At 44.9% G+C, this 21,073-nt stretch overlaps 13 non-coding genes across 13 annotated transcripts; 1 reads left to right on the top strand and 12 right to left on the bottom strand.

Moving 5' to 3' along the window:
• Positions 1-149: 149 nt before the first annotated feature.
• Positions 150-232, bottom strand: trnal-cag (transfer RNA leucine (anticodon CAG)). The gene has a single exon. It is a non-coding gene; the product is annotated as a tRNA-Leu (tRNA).
• A 685-nt stretch (positions 233-917) lies between these two features.
• Positions 918-990, bottom strand: trnav-cac (transfer RNA valine (anticodon CAC)). Its single transcript has one exon. It is a non-coding gene; the product is annotated as a tRNA-Val (tRNA).
• Positions 991-4,687: 3,697 nt separating this feature from the next.
• trnak-cuu (transfer RNA lysine (anticodon CUU)) lies at positions 4,688-4,761 on the top strand. The gene has a single exon. It is a non-coding gene; the product is annotated as a tRNA-Lys (tRNA).
• A 2,353-nt stretch (positions 4,762-7,114) lies between these two features.
• On the bottom strand, positions 7,115-7,197 carry trnal-cag (transfer RNA leucine (anticodon CAG)). Its single transcript has one exon. It is a non-coding gene; the product is annotated as a tRNA-Leu (tRNA).
• Positions 7,198-7,882: 685 nt separating this feature from the next.
• On the bottom strand, positions 7,883-7,955 carry trnav-cac (transfer RNA valine (anticodon CAC)). The gene has a single exon. It is a non-coding gene; the product is annotated as a tRNA-Val (tRNA).
• A 556-nt stretch (positions 7,956-8,511) lies between these two features.
• On the bottom strand, positions 8,512-8,583 carry trnaw-cca (transfer RNA tryptophan (anticodon CCA)). Its single transcript has one exon. It is a non-coding gene; the product is annotated as a tRNA-Trp (tRNA).
• Positions 8,584-11,515: 2,932 nt separating this feature from the next.
• Positions 11,516-11,599, bottom strand: trnal-cag (transfer RNA leucine (anticodon CAG)). The gene has a single exon. It is a non-coding gene; the product is annotated as a tRNA-Leu (tRNA).
• Positions 11,600-12,283: 684 nt separating this feature from the next.
• On the bottom strand, positions 12,284-12,356 carry trnav-cac (transfer RNA valine (anticodon CAC)). Its single transcript has one exon. It is a non-coding gene; the product is annotated as a tRNA-Val (tRNA).
• Positions 12,357-12,922: 566 nt separating this feature from the next.
• Positions 12,923-12,994, bottom strand: trnal-caa (transfer RNA leucine (anticodon CAA)). The gene has a single exon. It is a non-coding gene; the product is annotated as a tRNA-Leu (tRNA).
• Positions 12,995-15,926: 2,932 nt separating this feature from the next.
• On the bottom strand, positions 15,927-16,010 carry trnal-cag (transfer RNA leucine (anticodon CAG)). Its single transcript has one exon. It is a non-coding gene; the product is annotated as a tRNA-Leu (tRNA).
• A 684-nt stretch (positions 16,011-16,694) lies between these two features.
• trnav-cac (transfer RNA valine (anticodon CAC)) lies at positions 16,695-16,767 on the bottom strand. Its single transcript has one exon. It is a non-coding gene; the product is annotated as a tRNA-Val (tRNA).
• A 566-nt stretch (positions 16,768-17,333) lies between these two features.
• Positions 17,334-17,405, bottom strand: trnal-caa (transfer RNA leucine (anticodon CAA)). Its single transcript has one exon. It is a non-coding gene; the product is annotated as a tRNA-Leu (tRNA).
• Positions 17,406-20,337: 2,932 nt separating this feature from the next.
• Positions 20,338-20,421, bottom strand: trnal-cag (transfer RNA leucine (anticodon CAG)). Its single transcript has one exon. It is a non-coding gene; the product is annotated as a tRNA-Leu (tRNA).
• Between the last annotated feature and the right edge of the window lie 652 nt (positions 20,422-21,073).

Raw genomic sequence — 21,073 nt, forward strand, 5'->3', positions numbered from 1 at the left:
CCGAATGGCCTACTCCTGCTCCTATCTTCTATGTTTCATATGTGAATGGAGCAGTTGAACTGCTGAATCCCACTTTTAAGGGATGTCCCAAAGTGCTTGACAGTGGTGTGAAAATAAATGAGTTCCGCTTGGTAATTCAAAGTAAAGACTGTCAGAAGTGGGATTCGAACCCACGCCGCCAGAGGAGATTGCGACCTGAACGCAGCGCCTTAGACCGCTCGGCCATCCTGACTTGCTTCATTAGTTTCTGCATCTCATCACTTCCACATGAAGAACGTTTCCAACCGGGTGCTTGTTTAATGCTGTTGAAGGCTCAGTGACCGGGATATCATCTCCCCCGGGGTTTTCCTGAGCTTGTGCTCGGTGTATGGGGAGGTTTGTCCCGGGTCCCTATTATCTTGCAGCTCCAGGGATGGGCAGTATCAATCTGAGCTCTGGAGCTGGGGAGAAGCGAATAATTAATGGGTTTGTTTTCGGGCCTGAAATGCGGCTTCGATCTGTTGGTATTAACCGAGGCCGGGGCTGCGAGATATTTCAGTTTGTTCACGTTTAATCAGAGGAATATCCGCAGTCAGGAGCTGAAAAGGACCAAGAGCTGAAAAAACACCAGAAAAAAGATAAGAAATATCAGCAATTGTGATCAACTCTTTAATGTGTGTTCTGGTAGTTTAGTGGTTTAATTGTTTTAATCAACATTCATTAACCGAAAGCGTTGTTTTGCAGAATGAAATAAATGCTCACAGTAAGGGACAGTCGAAATTTGAGTAATTTAACTTTAATAATTTGTGAAAGTTTATTCATTGACGAAGATTTATACCCTATCAGAATTTACGCACTGTGTATTTTAGGAGTCTGCTTTAAATTGTTCGTTGCTTCTGACACAAGAAACCTGTTAAATTTATTTCACAGAAAAATAATGTTTCCGCCCGGGCTCGAACCGGGGACCTTTCGCGTGTGAGGCGAACGTGATAACCGCTACACTACGGAAACCTCTGCTGAATTGAGCATCGAGAAAGCACTGTTCAGACAGAAGGGACACTACAGAATCGCTCTTTCTGCAATGATTTCCTTTCACTGACCGAACTGCACAAGTCAAAAATGTTCCTTTCAAACTCATTAAACTGTCGAATTTCCTTCCCTCTGGTTTAACCCAGGCGTTTAACTTGTTCTGCAACCCATGAACCAGGTTCACCTGAATTCCAAGTTGTGTAAGGAAATCAAGCATCAAAAGCCCTTTCATTAACTACAGAGATTCAGGCAATTTTCTGATCGCAAAGCGCTTTCTCACCTTGTCAATAGCTCTCGTCTATTTGCCGGTGTTTCCCGATTCTGCCTGTCTCTCTGGCTCTGTTTATTCTGTGTGACCACCTGCAGGTTGATTTTGAGCGAATACCTGTGCTTGTGTTTTGTCACATTAAATAAATGAGGAATTGTGGCGCTTCTCTCCCTGACACTGGGGAAAGAGTGAGACAGTGTTTGGAGCAAGTGTCTGGTTATTGTGAAACGGCAAAGAAAACAATAATTCTGGAATTACCCGGAAAAACAGTGACCCCGACGTGATTTGAACACGCAGCCTTCTGATCTAGAGTCAGACGCGCTACCGTTGCGCCACGAGGTCCTACAATCTAAACCGCGCTGTTTTTATATACACACGTTCCACAAACACTGTTTCATTCCTCCTGCCTTCTGCTGATTCCTCAGTGTCATGCACAGAGGCGCCTGATGCCCTCATTTGTTTAACGTAACAAGCAGACACAAACACAGGTATTCCTTCAAAATCAACCCGCAGGTGGCCACAGACACAATAAACAGAGCCAGAGAGAAAGACAGAATCGGGAATCTCCGGGAAATAGACAAGATATATTGACAAGGAATAAAGCGTTTTGCGATCAGAAAATTGCCTGAACCCCTGTGGTTAATGAAAGGGATTATTGCTGCTTGAGTTCCTTATACGCCTTGGGCTTCTGGAGAACTTGTTTCGTAGTTTGCAGAAATGCGGCTCAGACATGCTGTTGTGACCGGGCCGGAGCCACCAGGTACCTGACTGCAATCAGCGACAATGAAATGCAGTTTTAACAGGCCCGGCTAGCTCAGTCGGTAAAGCATGAGACTCTTAATTTCAGGGTCGTGGGTTCGAGCTCCCAGGTTAAGCGGTATTTATTTTGTTAAACTTTTATGTTGCTTTCAAAGCGTCATTAATTGAGCGATAACCTTGTTTTGCACAATGAAAGAAATGCGAACTGAGAAAATACTGCAGAAGCTGGAAATCTGAATTGAAACAGAAAATGCTGGAGATACTCAGCAGGTCAGGCAGCTTCTGCGAAGAGATAAACAGAGTTAACGTTTCAGGTCGATAACCTTTCGTCAGAACTGGAAAAAAGAGGTAATGGAACAGATTTTTAAGCAACTGTAGGGGATTCTATGAGATCATGGCTGATCTCCTGCCTCAATTCCATTCACCGGCCCTATTGCCGTATCTCTTGATGCCCTTACCAGTCAGAAATCTACCGACTTCTGTTTTGAACATACGCAATGACTGAGCCTCCACTGCCCTCTGGGGTAGAGAATTCCAAAGATTCACCACCCTCTGTGTGAAGAAATTTCTTCTCCTCTCAGTCCTGAATGGCCTAACCTTTATCCTGAGGCTGTGGCCCCTGGTTCTAGACTTCCCAGCCAAGGGAAACATTCTCCCAGCATCCAACCGATCAAACCCTGTAATAATTTAGCATGCTTAATGAGATCCCCTCTCATTCTTCCGAATTCAAGAGACTGCAGTCCTAGTTTACTCAATCTCTTCTCATACGAGGTCAGTGACAGTCTTGCAAATGGTGACTTGATATTCGGTAGTGGGGTCATGGTCCAGGTGGAGGTAGGAGGAGGTGTTGGAGAGTTGGCGTACAGCTTCTGCTAGGTAGCGGTCGGTTCACCAAACAGCAACAGCACCACCCTTGTCAGCAGGTTTTGTGCTTTGCATGTTAACTGTTAACTGTTACCCATATCTCATTTTACACAATATATGGGCTACTCCAGCTCCTAATTCGTTTGTTCTTAGTTGTTATTTCCTCACACAGGAGAGCAATCTCGCCCCTGGACAAACAGAAGGAGCAAGTTCCAACCAAATGGTTCCGCAAACGTGATAACAGCTACACTGTGGAACCGTCTCCACTTTCAGTACCAGGTCAGATGGAAATGTTAAAATTTTTTGAGGATGTAACTGGTAGAATAGATAAGGGAGAACCAGTGGATGTGGTGTATTTGGACTTTCAGAAGGCTTTCGATAAGGTCCCACATAAGAGATTGGTGTGCAAAGTTAAAGCACATGGGATCGGGGGTAAGGTACTGACTTGGATAGAGAACTGGTTGGCAGACAGGAAGCAAAGAGTATGTCTAAACGGGTATTTTTCCAAGTGGCAGGCAGTTACTCGTGGGGTAGGCAGGGATAAGTGCTAGGACCCCAGCTACTCACAATATATATTAATGATCTAGAAGGTTGAAATTGATATAATAACTCCAAGTCTGCAGACGACACAAAGCTGGGTGGGCATGTGTGCTGTGAGGAGGATGCTGAGAAACTACACTACGGAAACCTCTGCTGAATTGAGCATCGAGAAAGCACTGTTCAGACAGAAGGGACACTACAGAATCGCTCTTTCTGCAATGATTTCCTTTCACTGGCATTTCTCTGACCGAACTGCACAAGTCAAAAATGTTCCTTTCAAACTCATTAAACTGTCGAATTTCCTTCCCTCTGGTTTAACCCAGGCGTTTAACTTGTTCTGCAACCCATGAACCAGGTTCACCTGAATTCCAAGGTGTGTAAGGAAATCAAGCATCAAAAGCCCTTTCATTAACCACAGGGATTCAGGCAATTTTCTGATCGCAAAGCGCTTTCTCACCTTGTCAATATCTCTCGTCTATTTGCCGGTGTTTCCCGATTCTGCCCGTCTCTCTGGCTCTGTTTATTCTGTGTGACCACCTGCAGGTTGATTTTGAGCGAATACCTGTGCTTGTGTTTTGTCACATTAAATAAATGAGGAATTGTGGCGCTTCTCTCCCTGACACTGGGGAAAGAGTGAGACAGTGTTTGGAGCAAGTGTCTGGTTATTGTGAAACGGCAAAGAAAACAATAATTCTGGAATTACCCGGAAAAACAGTGACCCCGACCAGATTTGAACACGCAGCCTTCTGATCTGGAGTCAGACGCACTACCGTTGCGCCACGAGGTCCTACAATCTAAACCGCGCTGTTTTTATATACACACGTTCCACAAACACTGTTTCATTCCTCCTGCCTTCTCCTGATTCCTCAGTGTCATGCACAGAGGCGCCTCATGACCTCATTTGTTTAACGTAACAAGCAGACACAAACACAGGTATTCCTTCAAAATCAACCCGCAGGTGGCCACAGACACAATAAACAGAGCCAGAGAGAAAGACAGAATCGGGAATCTCCGGGAAATAGACAAGATATATTGACAAGGACTAAAGCGTTTTGCGATCAGAAAATTGCCTGAACCCCTGTGGTTAATGAAAGGGATTATTGCTGCTTGAGTTCCTTATACGCCTTGGGCTTCTGGAGAACTTGTTTCGTAGTTTGCAGAAATGCGGCTCAGACATGCTGTTGTGACCGGGCCGGAGCCACCAGGTACCTGACTGCAATCAGCGACAATGAAATGGAGTTTTAACAGGCCCGGCTAGCTCAGTCGGTAAAGCATGAGACTCTTAATCTCAGGGTCGTGGGTTCGAGCTCCCAGGTTGAGCGGTATTTATTTTGTTAAACTTTTATGTTGCTTTCAAAGCGTCATTAATTGAGCGATAACTCAAGCTGGAAATCTGAATTGAAACAGAAAATGCTGGAGATACTCAGCAGGTCAGGCAGCTTCTGCGAAGAGATAAACAGAGTTAACGTTTCAGGTCGATAACCTTTCGTCAGAACTGGAAAAAAGAGGTAATGGAACAGATTTTTAAGCAACTGTAGGGGATTCTATGAGATCATGGCTGATCTCCTGCCTCAATTCCATTCACCGGCCCTATTGCCGTATCTCTTGATGCCCTTACCAGTCAGAAATCTACCGACTTCTGTTTTGAACATACGCAATGACTGAGCCTCCACAGCCCACTGGGGTAGAGAATTCCAAAGATTCACCACCCTCTGTGTGAAGAAATTTCTTCTCCTCTCAGTCCTGAATGGCCTAACCTTTATCCTGAGGCTGTGGCCCCTGGTTCTAGACTTCCCAGCCAAGGGAAACATTCTCCCAGCATCCAACCGATCAAACCCTGTAATAATTTTGCATGCTTAATGAGATCCCCTCTCATTCTTCCGAATTCAAGAGACTGCAGTCCTAGTTTACTGAATCTCTTCTCATACGAGGTCAGTGACAGTCTTGCAAATGGTGACTTGATATTCGGTAGTGGGGTCATGGTCCAGGTGGAGGTAGGAGGAGGTGTTGGAGAGTTGGCGTACAGCTTCTGCTAGGTAGCGGTCGGTTCACCAAACAGCAACAGCACCACCCTTGTCAGCAGGTTTTGTGCTTTGCATGTTAACTGTTAACTGTTACCCATATCTCATTTTACACAATATATGGGCTACTCCAGCTCCTAATTCGTTTGTTCTTAGTTGTTATTTCCTCACACAGGAGAGCAATCTCGCCCCTGGACAAGCAGAAGGAGCAAGTTCCAACCAAATGGTTCCGCAAACGTGATAACAGCTACACTGTGGAACCGTCTCCACTTTCAGTACCAGGTCAGATGGAAATGTTAAAATTTTTTGAGGATGTAACTGGTAGAATAGATAAGGGAGAACCAGTGGATGTGGTGTATTTGGACATTCAGAAGGCTTTCGATAAGGTCCCACATAAGAGATTGGTGTGCAAAGTTAAAGCACATGGGATCGGGGGTAAGGTACTGACTTGGATAGAGAACTGGTTGGCAGACAGGAAGCAAAGAGTATGTCTAAACGGGTATTTTTCCAAGTGGCAGGCAGTTACTCGTGGGGTAGGCAGGGATAAGTGCTAGGACCCCAGCTACTCACAATATATATTAATGATCTAGAAGGTTGAAATTGATATAATAACTCCAAGTTTGCAGACGACACAAAGCTGGGTGGGCATGTGTGCTGTGAGGAGGATGCAGAGAAACTCCAGTATGATATGGACAGGTTAGGTGATTTAGCAGAAGCATGGCAGATGCAGTGTAATGTGGATAAATGTGAGGTTATCAACTTTGGTGGCAAAAACAGGAAGACAGCTTATTATCAGAATGTCAATAGATTGGGAAAAGGGGAACTGCAATGAGACCTGGGTGTCCGTGTACTCCAATCGCTGAAGGTAAGCATGCAGGTGCAGCAGGTGGTTAAGAAGGCAAATGTTGGCCTTTATAGTGAGAGGTTTCGAGTACAGGAGCAAGGATGTCTTGCTGCAGTTGTACAAGGCCTTGGTGAGACCATACCTTGAGTATTGTGTGCAGCTTTGGTCACCTTATCTGAGGAAGGATGTTCTTGCCATGGAGGGAGTGCAGCGAAGATTCACCAGACTGATACATGGGATGGCAGGAATGACGTATGAAGACAGATTGAGATGATTTGGCTTATATTCGCTGGAGTTTAGAAGAACGAGAGGGGATCTCATTGAAACTTAAAAAATTCCTACAGGACTAGACACACTAGATGCAGGAAGAATGATCCCGATGGTGCGGGAATCCAGAACCAGCGGTCACAGTCTAAGGATAAGGGGTAAGCCGCTTAGGGCTGAGATGAGGAGGAATTTCTTCACCCAGAGAGTGGTGAACCTGTTGAATTCTGTACCACAGAAGGCAGTTGAGGCCAATTCATTAAATATATTCAAGAAGGAGTTAGATATATTTCTTAAGGCTAAAGAGATAACGGGATATGGGGAGAAAGCAGGGACAGGGTACTGAATGTGGATGATCAGCCATGATCTCATTAAATGGCGGAGCAGGCTCGACGGGCCGAATGGCCTACTCCTGCTCCTATCTTCTATGTTTCATATGTGAATGGAGCAGTTGAACTGCTGAATCCCACTTTTAAGGGATGTCCCAAAGTGCTTGACAGTGGTGTGAAAATAAATGAGTTCCGCTTGGTAATTCAAAGTAAAGACTGTCAGAAGTGGGATTCGAACCCACGCCGCCAGAGGAGATTGCGACCTGAACGCAGCGCCTTAGACCGCTCGGCCATCCTGACTTGCTTCATTAGTTCCTGCATCTCATCACTTCCACATGAAGAACGTTTCCAACCGGGTGCTTGTTTAATGCTGTTGAAGGCTCAGTGACCGGGATATCATCTCCCCCGGGGTTTTCCTGAGCTTGTGCTCGGTGTATGGGGAGGTTTGTCCCGGGTCCCTATTATCTTGCAGCTCCAGGGATGGGCAGTATCAATCTGAGCTCTGGAGCTGGGGAGAAGCGAATAATTAATGGGTTTGTTTTCGGGCCTGAAATGCGGCTTCGATCTGTTGGTATTAACCGAGGCCGGGGCTGCGAGATATTTCAGTTTGTTCACGTTTAATCAGAGGAATATCCGCAGTCAGGAGCTGAAAAGGACCAAGAGCTGAAAAAACACCAGAAAAAAGATAAGAAATATCAGCAATTGTGATCAACTCTTTAATGTGTGTTCTGGTAGTTTAGTGGTTTAATTGTTTTAATCAACATTCATTAACCGAAAGCGTTGTTTTGCAGAATGAAATAAATGCTCACAGTAAGGGACAGTCGAAATTTGAGTAATTTAACTTTAATAATTTGTGAAAGTTTATTCATTGACGAAGATTTATACCCTATCAGAATTTACGCACTGTGTATTTTAGGAGTCTGCTTTAAATTGTTCGTTGCTTCTGACACAAGAAACCTGTTAAATTTATTTCACAGAAAAATAATGTTTCCGCCCGGGCTCGAACCGGGGACCTTTCGCGTGTGAGGCGAACGTGATAACCGCTACACTACGGAAACCTCTGCTGAATTAAGCATCGAGAAAGCACTGTTCAGACAGAAGGGACACTACAGAATCGCTCTTTCTGCAATGATTTCCTTTCACTGACCGAACTGCACAAGTCAAAAATGTTCCTTTCAAACTCATTAAACTGTCGAATTTCCTTCCCTCTGGTTTAACCCAGGCGTTTAACTTGTTCTGCAACCCATGAACCAGGTTCACCTGAATTCCAAGTTGTGTAAGGAAATCAAGCATCAAAAGCCCTTTCATTAACTACAGAGATTCAGGCAATTTTCTGATCGCAAAGCGCTTTCTCACCTTGTCAATAGCTCTCGTCTATTTGCCGGTGTTTCCCGATTCTGCCTGTCTCTCTGGCTCTGTTTATTCTGTGTGACCACCTGCAGGTTGATTTTGAGCGAATACCTGTGCTTGTGTTTTGTCACATTAAATAAATGAGGAATTGTGGCGCTTCTCTCCCTGACACTGGGGAAAGAGTGAGACAGTGTTTGGAGCAAGTGTCTGGTTATTGTGAAACGGCAAAGAAAACAATAATTCTGGAATTACCCGGAAAAACAGTGACCCCGACGTGATTTGAACACGCAGCCTTCTGATCTGGAGTCAGACGCGCTACCGTTGCGCCACGAGGTCCTACAATCTAAACCGCGCTGTTTTTATATACACACGTTCCACAAACACTGTTTCATTCCTCCTGCCTTCTGCTGATTCCTCAGTGTCATGCACAGAGGCGCCTGATGCCCTCATTTGTTTAACGTAACAAGCAGACACAAACACAGGTATTCCTTCAAAATCAACCCGCAGGTGGCCACAGACACAATAAACAGAGCCAGAGAGAAAGACAGAATCGGGAATCTCCGGGAAATAGACAAGATATATTGACAAGGACTAAAGCGTTTTGCGATCAGAAAATTGCCTGAACCCCTGTGGTTAATGAAAGGGATTATTGCTGCTTGAGTTCCTTATACGCCTTGGGCTTCTGGAGAACTTGTTTCGTAGTTTGCAGAAATGCGGCTCAGACATGCTGTTGTGACCGGGCCGGAGCCACCAGGTACCTGACTGCAATCAGCGACAATGAAATGGAGTTTTAACAGGCCCGGCTAGCTCAGTCTGTAAAGCATGAGACTCTTAATTTCAGGGTCGTGGGTTCGAGCTCCCAGGTTGAGCGGTATTTATTTTGTTAAACTTTTATGTTGCTTTCAAAGCGTCATTAATTGAGCGATAACCTTGTTTTGCACAATGAAAGAAATGCGAACTGAGAAAATACTGCAGAAGCTGGAAATCTGAATTGAAACAGAAAATACTGGAGATACTCAGCAGGTCAGGCAGCTTCTGCGAAGAGATAAACAGAGTTAACGTTTCAGGTCGATAACCTTTCGTCAGAACTGGAAAAAAGAGGTAATGGAACAGATTTTTAAGCAACTGTAGGGGATTCTATGAGTTCATGGCTGATCTCCTGCCTCAATTCCATTCACCGGCCCTATTGCCATATCTCTTGATGCCCTTACCAGTCAGAAATCTACCGACTTCTGTTTTGAACATACGCAATGACTGAGCCTCCACAGCCCTCTGGGGTAGAGAATTCCAAAGATTCACCACCCTCTGTGTGAAGAAATTTCTTCTCCTCTCAGTCCTGAATGGCCTAACCTTTATCCTGAGGCTGTGGCCCCTGGTTCTAGACTTCCCAGCCAAGGGAAACATTCTCCCAGCATCCAACCGATCAAACCCTGTAATAATTTTGCATGCTTAATGAGATCCCCTCTCATTCTTCCGAATTCAAGAGACTGCAGTCCTAGTTTACTCAATCTCTTCTCATACGAGGTCAGTGACAGTCTTGCAAATGGTGACTTGATATTCGGTAGTGGGGTCATGGTCCAGGTGGAGGTAGGAAGAGGTGTTGGAGAGTTGGCGTACAGCTTCTGCTAGGTAGCGGTCGGTTGACCAAACAGCAACAGCACCACCCTTGTCAGCAGGTTTTGTGCTTTGCATGTTAACTGTTAACTGTTACCCATATCTCATTTTACACAATATATGGGCTACTCCAGCTCCTAATTCGTTTGTTCTTAGTTGTTATTTCCTCACACAGGAGAGCAATCTCGCCCCTGGACAAGCAGAAGGAGCAAGTTCCAACCAAATGGTTCCGCAAACGTGATAACAGCTACACTGTGGAACCGTCTCCACTTTCAGTACCAGGTCAGATGGAAATGTTAAAATTTTTTGAGGATGTAACTGGTAGAATAGATAAGGGAGAAACAGTGGATGTGGTGTATTTGGACTTTCAGAAGGCTTTCGATAAGGTCCCACATAAGAGATTGGTGTGCAAAGTTAAAGCACATGGGATCGGGGGTAAGGTACTGACTTGGATAGAGAACTGGTTGGCAGACAGGAAGCAAAGAGTATGTCTAAACGGGTATTTTTCCAAGTGGCAGGCAGTTACTCGTGGGGTAGGGCAGGGATAAGTGCTAGGACCCCAGCTACTCACAATATATATGAATGATCTAGAAGGTTGAACTAGATATAATAACTCCAAGTTTGCAGACGACACAAAGCTGGGTGGGCATGTGTGCTGTGAGGAGGATGCAGAGAAACTCCAGTATGATATGGACAGGTTAGGTGATTTAGCAGAAGCATGGCAGATGCAGTATAATGTGGATAAATGTGAGGTTATCAACTTTGGTGGCAAAAACAGGAAGACAGCTTATTATCAGAATGTCAATAGATTGGGAAAAGGGGAACTGCAATGAGACCTGGGTGTCCGTGTACACCAATCGCTGAAGGTAAGCATGCAGGTGCAGCAGGTGGTTAAGAAGGCAAATGTTGGCCTTTATAGTGAGAGGTTTCGAGTACAGGAGCAAGGATGTCTTGCTGCAGTTGTACAAGGCCTTGGTGAGACCATACCTTGAGTATTGTGCGCAGCTTTGGTCACCTTATCTGAGGAAGGATGTTCTTGCCATGGAGGGAGTGCAGCGAAGATTCACCAGACTGATACATGGGATGGCAGGAATGACGTATGAAGACAGATTGAGATGATTTGGCTTATATTCGCTAGAGTTTAGAAGAACGAGAGGGGATCTCATTGAAACTTACAAAATTCTAACAGGACTAGACACACTAGATGCAGGAAGAATGATCCCGATGGTGCGGGAATCCAGAACCAGGGGTCACAGTCTAAGGATAAGGGGTAAGCCACTTAGGGCTGAGATGAGGAGGAATTTCTTCACCCAGAGAGTGGTGAACCTGTTGAATTCTGTACCACAGAAGGCAGTTGAGGCCAATTCATTAAATATATTCAAGAAGGAGTTAGATATATTTCTTAAGGCTAAAGAGATAACGGGATATGGGGAGAAAGCAGGGACAGGGTACTGAATGTGGATGATCAGCCATGATCTCATTAAATGGCGGAGCAGGCTCGACGGGCCGAATAGCCTACTCCTGCTCCTATCTTCTATGTTTCTATGTGAATGGAGCAGGTGAACTGCTGAATCCCACTTTTAAGGGATGTCCCAAAGTGCTTGACAGTGGTGTGAAAATAAATGAGTTCCGCTTGGTAATTCAAAGTAAAGACTGTCAGAAGTGGGATTCGAACCCACAGCCTCCAAAGGAGACTGCGACCTGAACGCAGCGCCTTAGACCGCTCGGCCATCCTGACTTGCTCCATTAATTTCTGCATCTCATCACTTCCACATGAAGAACGTTTCCGTCCGGGTGCTTGTTCAATGCTGTTGAAGGCTCAGTGACCGGGATATCATCTCCCCCGGGGTTTTCCTGAGCTTGTGCTCGGTGTATGGGGAGGTTTGTCCCGGGTCCCTATTATCTTGCAGCTCCAGGGATGGGCAGTATCAATCTGAGCTCTGGAGCTGGGGAGAAGCGAATAATTAATGGGTTTGTTTTCGGGCCTGAAATGCGGCTTAGATCTGTTGGTATTAACCGAGGCCGGGGCTGCGAGATATTTCAGTTTGTTCACGTTTAATCAGAGGAATATCCGCAGTCAGGAGCTGAAAAGGACCAAGAGCTGAAAAAACACCAGAAAAAAGATAAGAAATATCAGCAATTGTGATCAATTCTTTAATGTGTGTTCTGGTAGTTTAGTGGTTTAATTGTTTTAATCAACATTCATTAACCGAAAGCGTTGTTTTGCAGAATGAAATAAATGCTCACAGTAAGGGACAGTCGAAAGTTGTGTAATTTAACTTTAATAATTTGTGAAAGTTTATTCATTGACGAAGATTTAAACCCAACAGAATTTACGCACTGTGTATTTTAGGAGTCTGCTTTAAATTGTTCGTTGCTTCTGACACAAGAAACCTGTTAAATTTATTTCACAGAAAGATAATGTTTCCGCCCGGGCTCGAACCGGGGACCTTTCGCGTGTGAGGCGAACGTGATAACCGCTACACTACGGAAACCTCTGCTGAATTAAGCATCGAGAAAGCACTGTTCAGACAGAAGGGACACTACAGAATCGCTCTTTCTGCAATGATTTCCTTTCACTGGCATTTCTCTGACCGAACTGCACAAGTCAAAAATGTTCCTTTCAAACTCATTAAACTGTCGAATTTCCATCCCTCTGGTTTAACCCAGGCGTTTAACTTGTTCTGCAACCCATGAACCAGGTTCACCTGAATTCCAAGGTGTGTAAGGAAATCAAGCTTCAAAAGCCCTTTCATTAACCACAGGGACACAGGCAATTTTCTGATCGCAAAGCGCTTTCTCACCTTGTCAATATCTCTCGTCTATTTGCCGGTGTTTCCCGATTCTGCCTGTCTCTCTGGCTCTGTTTATTCTGTGTGACCACCTGCAGGTTGATTTTGAGCGAATACCTGTGCTTGTGTTTTGTCACATTAAATAAATGAGGAATTGTGGCGCTTCTCTCCCTGACACTGGGGAAAGAGGAGACAGTGTTTGGAGCAAGTGACTGGTTATTGTGAAACGGCAAAGAAAACAATAATTCTGGAATTACCCGGAAAAACAGTGACCCCGACGTGATTTGAACACGCAGCCTTCTGATCTTGAGTCAGACGCGCTACCATTGCGCCATGAGGTCCTACAATCGAAACCGCGCTGTTTTTATATACACACGTTCCACAAACACTGTTTCATTCCTCCTACCTTCTCCTGATTCCTCAGTGTCATGCACAGAGGCGTCTCATGCCCTCATTTGTTTAACGTAACAAGCAGACACAAACACAGGTATTCCTTCAAAATCAACCCGCAGGTGGCCACAGACACAATAAACAGAGCCAGAGAGAAAGACAGAATCGGGAATCTCCGGGAAATAGACAAGATATATTGACAAGGACGAAAGCGTTTTGCGATCAGAAAATTGCCTGAACCCCTGTGGTTAATGAAAGGGATTATTGCTGCTTGAGTTCCTTATACGCCTTGGGCTTCTGGAGAACTTGTTTCGTAGTTTGCAGAAATGCGGCTCAAACATGCTGTTGTGACCGGGCCGGAGCCACCAGGTACCTGACTGCAATCAGCGACAATGAAATGCAGTTTCAACAGGCGCGGCTAGCTCAGTCGGTAGAACATGAGACTTTTAATCTCAGGGTCGTGGGTTCGAACTCCCACGTTGGGCGGTATTTATTTTGTTAAACTTTTATGTTGCTTTCAAAGCGTCATTAATTGAGCGATAACCTTGTTTTGCACAATGAAAGAAATGCGAACTGAGAAAATACTGCAGAAGCTGGAAATCTGAATTGAAACAGAAAATGCTGGAGATACTCAGCAGGTCAGGCAGCTTCTGCGAAGAGATAAACAGAGTTAACGTTTCAGGTCGATAACCTTTCGTCAGAACTGGAAAAAAGAGGTAATGGAACAGATTTTTAAGCAACTGTAGGGGATTCTATGAGTTCATGGCTGATCTCCTGCCTCAATTCCATTCACCGGCCCTATTGCCATATCTCTTGATGCCCTTACCAGTCAGAAATCTACCGACTTCTGTTTTGAACATACGCAATGACTGAGCCTCCACAGCCCTCTGGGGTAGAGAATTCCAAAGATTCACCACCCTCTGTGTGAAGAAATTTCTTCTCCTCTCAGTCCTGAATGGCCTAACCTTTATCCTGAGGCTGTGGCCCCTGGTTCTAGACTTCCCAGCCAAGGGAAACATTCTCCCAGCATCCAACCGATCAAACCCTGTAATAATTTTGCATGCTTAATGAGATCCCCTCTCATTCTTTCGAATTCAAGAGACTGCAGTCCTAGATTACTCAATCTCTTCTCATACGAGGTCAGTGACAGTCTTGCAAATGGTGACTTGATATTCGGTAGTGGGGTCATGGTCCAGGTGGAGGTAGGAGGAGGTGTTGGAGAGTTGGCGTACAGCTTCTGCTAGGTAGCGGTCGGTTGACCAAACAGCAACAGCACCACCCTTGTCAGCAGGTTTTGTGCTTTGCATGTTAACTGTTAACTGTTACCCATATCTCATTTTACACAATATATGGGCTACTCCAGCTCCTAATTCGTTTGTTCTTAGTTGTTATTTCCTCACACAGGAGAGCAATCTCGCCCCTGGACAAGCAGAAGGAGCAAGTTCCAACCAAATGGTTCCGCAAACGTGATAACAGCTACACTGTGGAACCGTCTCCACTTTCAGTACCAGGTCAGATGGAAATGTTAAAATTTTTTGAGGATGTAACTGGTAGAATAGATAAGGGAGAAACAGTGGATGTGGTGTATTTGGACTTTCAGAAGGCTTTCGATAAGGTCCCACATAAGAGATTGGTGTGCAAAGTTAAAGCACATGGGATCGGGGGTAAGGTACTGACTTGGATAGAGAACTGGTTGGCAGACAGGAAGCAAAGAGTATGTCTAAACGGGTATTTTTCCAAGTGGCAGGCAGTTACTCGTGGGGTAGGGCAGGGATAAGTGCTAGGACCCCAGCTACTCACAATATATATGAATGATCTAGAAGGTTGAACTAGATATAATAACTCCAAGTTTGCAGACGACACAAAGCTGGGTGGGCATGTGTGCTGTGAGGAGGATGCAGAGAAACTCCAGTATGATATGGACAGGTTAGGTGATTTAGCAGAAGCATGGCAGATGCAGTATAATGTGGATAAATGTGAGGTTATCAACTTTGGTGGCAAAAACAGGAAGACAGCTTATTATCAGAATGTCAATAGATTGGGAAAAGGGGAACTGCAATGAGACCTGGGTGTCCGTGTACACCAATCGCTGAAGGTAAGCATGCAGGTGCAGCAGGTGGTTAAGAAGGCAAATGTTGGCCTTTATAGTGAGAGGTTTCGAGTACAGGAGCAAGGATGTCTTGCTGCAGTTGTACAAGGCCTTGGTGAGACCATACCTTGAGTATTGTGTGCAGCTTTGGTCACCTTATCTGAGGAAGGATGTTCTTGCCATGGAGGGAGTGCAGCGAAGATTCACCAGACTGATACATGGGATGGCAGGAATGACGTATGAAGACAGATTGAGATGATTTGGCTTATATTCGCTAGAGTTTAGAAGAACGAGAGGGGATCTCATTGAAACTTACAAAATTCTAACAGGACTAGACACACTAGATGCAGGAAGAATGATCCCGATGGTGCGGGAATCCAGAACCAGCGGTCACAGTCTAAGGATAAGGGGTAAGCCACTTAGGGCTGAGATGAGGAGGAATTTCTTCACCCAGAGAGTGGTGAACCTGTTGAATTCTGTACCACAGAAGGCAGTTGAGGCCAATTCATTAAATATATTCAAGAAGGAGTTAGATATATTTCTTAAGGCTAAAGAGATAACGGGATATGGGGAGAAAGCAGGGACAGGGTACTGAATGTGGATGATCAGCCATGATCTCATTAAATGGCGGAGCAGGCTCGACGGGCCGAATGGCCTACTCCTGCTCCTATCTTCTATGTTTCTATGTGAATGGAGCAGGTGAACTGCTGAATCCCACTTTTAAGAGATGTCCCAAAGTGCTTGACAGTGGTGTGAAAATAAATGAGTTCCGCTTGGTAATTCAAAGTAAAGACTGTCAGAAGTGGGATTCGAACCCACAGCCTCCAAAGGAGACTGCGACCTGAACGCAGCGCCTTAGACCGCTCGGCCATCCTGACTTGCTCCATTAATTTCTGCATCTCATCACTTCCACATGAAGAACGTTTCCGTCCGGGTGCTTGTTCAATGCTGTTGAAGGCTCAGTGACCGGGATATCATCTCCCCCGGGGTTTTCCTGAGCTTGTGCTCGGTGTATGGGGAGGTTTGTCCCGGGTCCCTATTATCTTGCAGCTCCAGGGATGGGCAGTATCAATCTGAGCTCTGGAGCTGGGGAGAAGCGAATAATTAATGGGTTTGTTTTCGGGCCTGAAATGCGGCTTAGATCTGTTGGTATTAACCGAGGCCGGGGCTGCGAGATATTTCAGTTTGTTCACGTTTAATCAGAGGAATATCCGCAGTCAGGAGCTGAAAAGGACCAAGAGCTGAAAAAACACCAGAAAAAAGATAAGAAATATCAGCAATTGTGATCAATTCTTTAATGTGTGTTCTGGTAGTTTAGTGGTTTAATTGTTTTAATCAACATTCATTAACCGAAAGCGTTGTTTTGCAGAATGAAATAAATGCTCACAGTAAGGGACAGTCGAAAGTTGTGTAATTTAACTTTAATAATTTGTGAAAGTTTATTCATTGACGAAGATTTAAACCCAACAGAATTTACGCACTGTGTATTTTAGGAGTCTGCTTTAAATTGTTCGTTGCTTCTGACACAAGAAACCTGTTAAATTTATTTCACAGAAAGATAATGTTTCCGCCCGGGCTCGAACCGGGGACCTTTCGCGTGTGAGGCGAACGTGATAACCGCTACACTACGGAAACCTCTGCTGAATTGAGCATCGAGAAAGCACTGTTCAGACAGAAGGGACACTACAGAATGGCTCTTTCTGCAATGATTTCCTTTCACTGGCATTTCTCTGACCGAACTGCACAAGTCAAAAATGTTCCTTTCAAACTCATTAAACTGTCGAATTTCCATCCCTCTGGTTTAACCCAGGCGTTTAACTTGTTCTGCAACCCATGAACCAGATTCACCTGAATTCCAAGGTGTGTAAGGAAATCAAGCTTCAAAAGCCCTTTCATTAACCACAGGGACACAGGCAATTTTCTGATCGCAAAGCGCTTTCTCACCTTGTCAATATCTCTCGTCTATTTGCCGGTGTTTCCCGATTCTGCCTGTCTCTCTGGCTCTGTTTATTCTGTGTGACCACCTGCAGGTTGATTTTGAGCGAATACCTGTGCTTGTGTTTTGTCACATTAAATAAATGAGGAATTGTGGCGCTTCTCTCCCTGACACTGGGGAAAGAGGAGACAGTGTTTGGAGCAAGTGACTGGTTATTGTGAAACGGCAAAGAAAACAATAATTCTGGAATTACCCGGAAAAACAGTGACCCCGACGTGATTTGAACACGCAGCCTTCTGATCTTGAGTCAGACGCGCTACCATTGCGCCATGAGGTCCTACAATCGAAACCGCGCTGTTTTTATATACACACGTTCCACAAACACTGTTTCATTCCTCCTACCTTCTCCTGATTCCTCAGTGTCATGCACAGAGGCGTCTCATGCCCTCATTTGTTTAACGTAACAAGCAGACACAAACACAGGTATTCCTTCAAAATCAACCCGCAGGTGGCCACAGACACAATAAACAGAGCCAGAGAGAAAGACAGAATCGGGAATCTCCGGGAAATAGACAAGATATATTGACAAGGACGAAAGCGTTTTGCGATCAGAAAATTGCCTGAACCCCTGTGGTTAATGAAAGGGATTATTGCTGCTTGAGTTCCTTATACGCCTTGGGCTTCTGGAGAACTTGTTTCGTAGTTTGCAGAAATGCGGCTCAAACATGCTGTTGTGACCGGGCCGGAGCCACCAGGTACCTGACTGCAATCAGCGACAATGAAATGCAGTTTCAACAGGCGCGGCTAGCTCAGTCGGTAGAACATGAGACTTTTAATCTCAGGGTCGTGGGTTCGAACTCCCACGTTGGGCGGTATTTATTTTGTTAAACTTTTATGTTGCTTTCAAAGCGTCATTAATTGAGCGATAACCTTGTTTTGCACAATGAAAGAAATGCGAACTGAGAAAATACTGCAGAAGCTGGAAATCTGAATTGAAACAGAAAATGCTGGAGATACTCAGCAGGTCAGGCAGCTTCTGCGAAGAGATAAACAGAGTTAACGTTTCAGGTCGATAACCTTTCGTCAGAACTGGAAAAAAGAGGTAATGGAACAGATTTTTAAGCAACTGTAGGGGATTCTATGAGTTCATGGCTGATCTCCTGCCTCAATTCCATTCACCGGCCCTATTGCCATATCTCTTGATGCCCTTACCAGTCAGAAATCTACCGACTTCTGTTTTGAACATACGCAATGACTGAGCCTCCACAGCCCTCTGGGGTAGAGAATTCCAAAGATTCACCACCCTCTGTGTGAAGAAATTTCTTCTCCTCTCAGTCCTGAATGGCCTAACCTTTATCCTGAGGCTGTGGCCCCTGGTTCTAGACTTCCCAGCCAAGGGAAACATTCTCCCAGCATCCAACCGATCAAACCCTGTAATAATTTTGCATGCTTAATGAGATCCCCTCTCATTCTTTCGAATTCAAGAGACTGCAGTCCTAGATTACTCAATCTCTTCTCATACGAGGTCAGTGACAGTCTTGCAAATGGTGACTTGATATTCGGTAGTGGGGTCATGGTCCAGGTGGAGGTAGGAGGAGGTGTTGGAGAGTTGGCGTACAGCTTCTGCTAGGTAGCGGTCGGTTGACCAAACAGCAACAGCACCACCCTTGTCAGCAGGTTTTGTGCTTTGCATGTTAACTGTTAACTGTTACCCATATCTCATTTTACACAATATATGGGCTACTCCAGCTCCTAATTCGTTTGTTCTTAGTTGTTATTTCCTCACACAGGAGAGCAATCTCGCCCCTGGACAAGCAGAAGGAGCAAGTTCCAACCAAATGGTTCCGCAAACGTGATAACAGCTACACTGTGGAACCGTCTCCACTTTCAGTACCAGGTCAGATGGAAATGTTAAAATTTTTTGAGGATGTAACTGGTAGAATAGATAAGGGAGAAACAGTGGATGTGGTGTATTTGGACTTTCAGAAGGCTTTCGATAAGGTCCCACATAAGAGATTGGTGTGCAAAGTTAAAGCACATGGGATCGGGGGTAAGGTACTGACTTGGATAGAGAACTGGTTGGCAGACAGGAAGCAAAGAGTATGTCTAAACGGGTATTTTTCCAAGTGGCAGGCAGTTACTCGTGGGGTAGGGCAGGGATAAGTGCTAGGACCCCAGCTACTCACAATATATATGAATGATCTAGAAGGTTGAACTAGATATAATAACTCCAAGTTTGCAGACGACACAAAGCTGGGTGGGCATGTGTGCTGTGAGGAGGATGCAGAGAAACTCCAGTATGATATGGACAGGTTAGGTGATTTAGCAGAAGCATGGCAGATGCAGTATAATGTGGATAAATGTGAGGTTATCAACTTTGGTGGCAAAAACAGGAAGACAGCTTATTATCAGAATGTCAATAGATTGGGAAAAGGGGAACTGCAATGAGACCTGGGTGTCCGTGTACACCAATCGCTGAAGGTAAGCATGCAGGTGCAGCAGGTGGTTAAGAAGGCAAATGTTGGCCTTTATAGTGAGAGGTTTCGAGTACAGGAGCAAGGATGTCTTGCTGCAGTTGTACAAGGCCTTGGTGAGACCATACCTTGAGTATTGTGTGCAGCTTTGGTCACCTTATCTGAGGAAGGATGTTCTTGCCATGGAGGGAGTGCAGCGAAGATTCACCAGACTGATACATGGGATGGCAGGAATGACGTATGAAGACAGATTGAGATGATTTGGCTTATATTCGCTAGAGTTTAGAAGAACGAGAGGGGATCTCATTGAAACTTACAAAATTCTAACAGGACTAGACACACTAGATGCAGGAAGAATGATCCCGATGGTGCGGGAATCCAGAACCAGCGGTCACAGTCTAAGGATAAGGGGTAAGCCACTTAGGGCTGAGATGAGGAGGAATTTCTTCACCCAGAGAGTGGTGAACCTGTTGAATTCTGTACCACAGAAGGCAGTTGAGGCCAATTCATTAAATATATTCAAGAAGGAGTTAGATATATTTCTTAAGGCTAAAGAGATAACGGGATATGGGGAGAAAGCAGGGACAGGGTACTGAATGTGGATGATCAGCCATGATCTCATTAAATGGCGGAGCAGGCTCGACGGGCCGAATGGCCTACTCCTGCTCCTATCTTCTATGTTTCTATGTGAATGGAGCAGGTGAACTGCTGAATCCCACTTTTAAGGGATGTCCCAAAGTGCTTGACAGTGGTGTGAAAATAAATGAGTTCCGCTTGGTAATTCAAAGTAAAGACTGTCAGAAGTGGGATTCGAACCCACAGCCTCCAAAGGAGACTGCGACCTGAACGCAGCGCCTTAGACCGCTCGGCCATCCTGACTTGCTCCATTAATTTCTGCATCTCATCACTTCCACATGAAGAACGTTTCCGTCCGGGTGCTTGTTCAATGCTGTTGAAGGCTCAGTGACCGGGATATCATCTCCCCCGGGGTTTTCCTGAGCTTGTGCTCGGTGTATGGGGAGGTTTGTCCCGGGTCCCTATTATCTTGCAGCTCCAGGGATGGGCAGTATCAATCTGAGCTCTGGAGCTGGGGAGAAGCGAATAATTAATGGGTTTGTTTTCGGGCCTGAAATGCGGCTTAGATCTGTTGGTATTAACCGAGGCCGGGGCTGCGAGATATTTCAGTTTGTTCACGTTTAATCAGAGGAATATCCGCAGTCAGGAGCTGAAAAGGACCAAGAGCTGAAAAAACACCAGAAAAAAGATAAGAAATATCAGCGATTGTGATCAATTCTTTAATGTGTGTTCTGGTAGTTTAGTGGTTTAATTGTTTTAATCAACATTCATTAACCGAAAGCGTTGTTTTGCAGAATGAAATAAATGCTCACAGTAAGGGACAGTCGAAAGTTGTGTAATTTAAATTTATGAAAGTTTATTCATTGACGAAGATTTAAACCCAACAGAATTTACGCACTGTGCATTTTCGGAATCTGCTTTAAATTGTTCGTTGCTTCTGACACAAGAAACCTGT

This window comes from Somniosus microcephalus, unplaced genomic scaffold, assembly GCF_052327205.1.
Source record: "Somniosus microcephalus isolate GS21.2 unplaced genomic scaffold, FLI_Smic_1.0 unresolved_chr4, whole genome shotgun sequence".
Classification (NCBI taxonomy): domain Eukaryota; kingdom Metazoa; phylum Chordata; class Chondrichthyes; order Squaliformes; family Somniosidae; genus Somniosus; species Somniosus microcephalus.